Below are 5,639 nucleotides of genomic sequence, written 5' to 3' on the forward strand. Positions count from 1 at the left end.
TATAATACTTTCAATGGGGGAAAATTTTGCATAGAAGCATGTGTGCGGCCTCACAACGCTTGAAACTGGGTTTCGATACCCGTGGTGGGCAGTGCACAGCTAGCTCATTGTTTAGCTTTGTACTTAATTATAAACAAACAAACAAATTCATGTTGAACGAAGTGCGTGCAAATATATACTCGGGGCAAACTCGTGCTTCGTGTACGATGAGCCCAATAATATCATTTGAGTACTGAAACATTTTTAGGAAAAATAAATAAAAAATGAATATAGACGGGATTGAATCTGCGACCTCCCGCAAACAAAGTGTGTACTGTGCCATATGATCCAAAGCCCAAAGGTTTTTGTCTCATATGTAGCATTGTTAGATGGAATACTGTATATATATATGAGAATGATATATGTTTTAAGTAGATAAACCGTTTAAATAATGTTGTTGCATGTTATCTAGTTCCACATGGATAAAACAGAAACCTACTAAGCAAAAATGTTTTTTTTTTATTTAGATTTAAAGTGAAGTGTAAAAACATGTAATGACTATAAACGAAATATATCACTACATATTTTTGTATAAACATCTTGTCTTTGTGGTGACTAGGATACTGAGATTTTTTCTTGATCGAACTCTTGATAAAGCGAAGTTATAAAATAGTAAAAATTTTAAATTTATGGTATCAAGAAGTGTAAAAATCAATCGTCTTCGTTTGTCTTTGTCGCTATTTCACTTACCACCAAAAACAGAAATTATGTAAAATTTTATTCCTCTAGTGGGTAAACTCGTTCTTCGCGTACGAAGAGTATTTAAACTTTATGCCTAATTGTCTGAATTAAGGGTATCTCCACCTAGCTTTGTGCTAAACTCCACAGACTAAATAAAATAAAACAAATAAATGGCCTTTTAATAAGCTGTCTGTGGTTTTTGTGTGTTTTTGCTTGCTGATACTCCGTCCACGTAAGTTCAAACTCTCATAGTCAATTTTTAGCCGCGGCTCATGGAACGGCTCTCAGTTTTTTTGTTTTGTTTTTTCAAGTACAAACTTTTAGCTCGTAGCACTTCACCTCTTGACCGATTAGAGATCTAATTACAGTTTGGGACTGAGGAGGTCAAACTCTCTCGAGTGATGTATTGACCACGCCCAAGGTCTCATATATTAATTTACTCTACTCCTGCCTAAAAGAATTTCAATTTGAGGGTAGGTTGGTAGAGATCCTGATGAGTAATAAAATCGAACCGGGTATATGCGTGTCTCATGCTTTGTATTGCTGGCTGCGTGGCGTACAAAAGATAAAGCTATTAAATAGGGAAAAAAAAAGTCTTATAGATTAATTTATTCTAATACGGCCTAAAAGAATTTCAAGTGCCGCGGCTATTGAGAATTCTCTATAATTTGTATTACTATATCAGGGTTTTAAATATATATGTATGTTATGGATTTCGCGCCAAGCTACACGAGGGCTATCCGCGTTAGCCGTCCCTAATTTAGCAGTGTAAGACTGGAGGGAAGGCAGCTAGTCATCACCACCCACCGCCAACTCTTGGGCTACTATTTTACCAACGAATAGTGGGATTGACCGTCACATTATAACGCCCCACACCTGAAAAGGCGAGTATGTTTGGTGTGACAGGGATTCGAACCCGCGACCCACAGATTGCGAGTTGAGCGCCCTAACTACCTGGCCATGCCAGGCCTTTTAAATACGAATGGGCTGGGATTCTTCTACAGTAGGTGTCTGTGACTTGTTGACGATAAATTCGAACAATAAACGGACAGCACACAATACAGTTGTTTTAAAATAATATATTCAAATCAAGTCAAACGTATGTACAAAAATTCTTTACACTATCGGATGTCAATAGTATCTAAAATGCTAAATAATTCTTATTTCTCGTCAAAAATCCACTCAGGCTGATTCAACTACTTTAGAATCGAATTGACAAGATTCATTATTTTTCTATGCTCATATCACAGTAGTATCATGAATAATTCACTTACATTACCCCGTGGGTTACCACTGCTGTATCCTGAACTTTGAATAACTGTCTCCTTTTCGTCAAAGTCCACACAGATAGGTTCAATGAATTTAGAACACCCTCTGACAAGACAAATTATTCTCCTTAGCTCTATTAAACTGTGAAGCTGACTTTAAAATAACGCCCGTTACGTTTAATCACTCACACGCCAGCTAACTTCACGTTTTCTAACTTTTTTGACCGAACTTTACTTTCACTTTTCTTAACTTGATCTCACTCTGTCACCTATATATATATATATACCATGTTCAATGATGCCTCGAACTTTCTGTAAACTACGCGAGCGACACTATAGCGTAACAATATTTACTTAAGATGACTAGAAAAATACCGAAGATTCAAGTAACTGGGTGTCAACAATACTACAACAATTGAACCACACACACAACGTACGAATCTTACTGAGTTTTCCCCAGTAAAGTCTTGGGATTTACAATGCTACAGTCAGGGGTTCGATTCCCCTCGGTGAACATAGCAAATAGCCCGAGTAACGCAACAAACTTGTCATAATTATCGCCTTTAAAATAATTACTTTTAACTCTCATGTTATGAAAAGTAAATATTCAGTAAATATTAAATTCTCAAATAAACTAAATAATAACTCTTAAACCAAACAGTTTGTATATCCAACATACTATACTAGGCTTTTGACTGTTGCTTTTGACCCCGAACTATTTATGAATTTTGGGTCAAATGATGCAAGTCGAAATTACTACTAAGGCAGTCAGTAAATATGTCAGGGCCCGGCATGGCCATGTGGTTAGAGCACTCGACTTGCAATCTGCGGGTTCAAATCCCCATCACATCAAATATGCTCCCACTTTCAGCCGTGGGGCGTTATAATGTGACGGTCAATCCCACTATTCGTTTGTAAAAGAGTAGCCCAGGAGTTGGCGGTGGGTGGTGATTACTAGCTGCCTTCTCTCTAGTCTTACACTGCTAAATTAGGGATGGCTAGCGCAGATAGCCCTCGTGTAGTTTTGCGCGAAATTCAGAACAAGCAAACAAACAAATACATCAGTAAATTAGGCACGTGTATCGAGACAATTGGAAACGTATAATGGTTATACAGTAGTGAAGTTTTAAAATTATGGTATCAAGAAGTGTAAAAATCAATTATCGTCATGTGTTTTCTTGTAAATGTCTTGTGTGTATATTTGTCAAAATCGCATTTGTATATCATCTGAAACCTGTAATTATTTTCTTTCTTTCTCTAAAGCATCGAAAGTGAATGAAGTTGCGGGAGTGACTAATTAAGGCTAATTGCCGTAAATTATATAGCGGGTAAACTTGTGCTTCACGTTCGAAGGTATTTAAACTTTAGAACTAATTGTCGTGTTTTAGGTGCCTATTGGAATTTATACTGAGATATACTGGTATTACAAAATTTATAAGTAAATAAAAAATAAAAGAATTAACTTAATGTGTTTATTTGCTACCGAAGTAAATGTCTTTAACTGGTGTAGAACAATGCACGTTAAACGCCATTCACTTTTGCACTCGTATAAACGTAAAAGTACCACTGTACAATCAGCCAATAAAACTATTGGGTTTCCTTGCGAGCTAGCACGCATACACACACTGAAAATGTGTAGTATTTCGTGTAGTTAATAAGAGAACTTTAGGTGTAAAACTCCTAAGCTGTGGAATGGTGACATTTGGTAATAACGACTAAACTACCAGTTTATAAGTATCATTATGTAAATTTAAGACTTTGAAAGTTGTAACCCAGTTAGCCTGATGAGTCTGATCCTGATGAAAGGCTACCATGGCAATGGAATTCAAGATCTAGATGCAGTTAAGATATTATTAATCACTATTCATACTGTAAATCTCCATTGAACCAGTAAGGATTGGTGTAAGTTAAGTCATTGTCAGTCTTGCTGCGAGTTTTAAACCTTAATACTTGTTGCCCCTTATTTAAACACCTGTGTGTAGTCAAGCCGGTCTGGTGAGTTTTAGCATTTAAGAAAAAGACTAATTGGCAGAAGCATAAAACAAGTTTACAGTAGTGTTAATGCATCTAATACTGTTATATATTCATTTTACTGGAAACTCATAGAGGGCAGTGAAAAATGATGTGATTTAAATATTATGTTTTACTCATGAGGATGATGTTGTAACGTCGAAACATGTAGAGTCATCAACTTTTTGAAGGCCTAAATAAAATGTTTTAATTGTATACCAGATTAACGTTGAATATTAATTATGATTTTAACTTTATACATAAGTGCCAAAATACTATAAATATTCACATCAGTATTAGTAACTTCATTAACGGCTTCACTGTTTTCCTTCTCAAAACTGGGTAGAGTTTCTTCTTCGACAGTGGCTTTTTCAGGTGACATGTCTTCAGCAGCGTCATTTGTTTAGTTGTTCACTTCGTTCTATCTGAAATGTCGTGGACCGTGTTGGCATGTACCACCTTCGGCTTATCTCGCCAACCACATTTTATTCGAAAAGTCACGTCTGAGAGACGATCCACTATGTCATATGGGCCCTCCCATGGAGAAGATAACTCAGGAGACTTCCCTTTGGTCTTCCTGGGATTATACAACCATACCTTGTCTCCTGGAACAAAGCTGACTTCAGTAGATTTCTTATCATAACATAGCTTCATGGAATCAGCAGACATTTTTAAGTTCGAACGAACTTGATGGTGAATATCATCCATCCTTTCAGATAACACTTTCACGAACTCTGGCATATTTTCAGGCAATTCTTTATGAGGTGGGTGTCCTGTTATTAGGTCCACTGGCAACCGAAGTTCCCGACCAAACATCAGCTTTGCTGGAATGTATGCAGTGGCTTCATGCTCTGCTGTTCTATAGGCCATCAACAGTTGAGGGAGTAAGACATAACAGTCATCTTGGCAGCTATTACAAAACTTGGACAATTCCTGTCCCAGTGTCCAATTGTACTTTTCTACCATCCCATCAGACTGTGGGGAAGTGGCGTTGCCTTGGTCTTTCGTACGCCAAACAACTTGCAGCATTCATGGAACACAGTTGATTCAAAGTTACGGCCTTGATCTGAATGAAGTTCGTATGGCATACCAAACCTGAAGAAGAAATCACTAATAGCCGAAGCTACAGTTGTAGCTTCCTGATTTGGTATTGCATATGCCTCAGGCTACTGGTGAAATAATCCATCACCACACCAATTTACCTGTTTCCAGCACGCGTTCAGGGCAATGGACCAGCAATGTCAACGGCTACTCTTTCCATTGGTGCACCAACTTGATATAACTTCATTGGAGCACGTCCTTTATGCTTGGGTCCCTTTTAGCAGATATACTGCAGGTCCTGCACCATTCTTCCACATCTTGCCTCATACCTATCCAGTAAAATCTCTGCCATAGGTGAGTGACTCGATGTCTTTTTAACTCCAAGATGTCTTCCTGTTAAACTATCATGGGATTGACACAGCACAACTTCCCGTAACCTTCTCGGTATAACTGTTTGCCAGGTCGTCACTTTCCCATTTGCAGTTTCCCATCTCCAGAGAAAAATACCATCTTCAAGCCTCAACTGGTCCCATTATGCCCAATAGTTCTTTGTCACAGGCTTAGACTAGACACCTTCTCCCAAGCAGGGTGCAAAACACT

This window comes from Limulus polyphemus, unplaced genomic scaffold (genome assembly GCF_000517525.1).
Source record: "Limulus polyphemus unplaced genomic scaffold, Limulus_polyphemus-2.1.2 Scaffold1570, whole genome shotgun sequence".
NCBI classification, from domain to species: domain Eukaryota; kingdom Metazoa; phylum Arthropoda; class Merostomata; order Xiphosura; family Limulidae; genus Limulus; species Limulus polyphemus.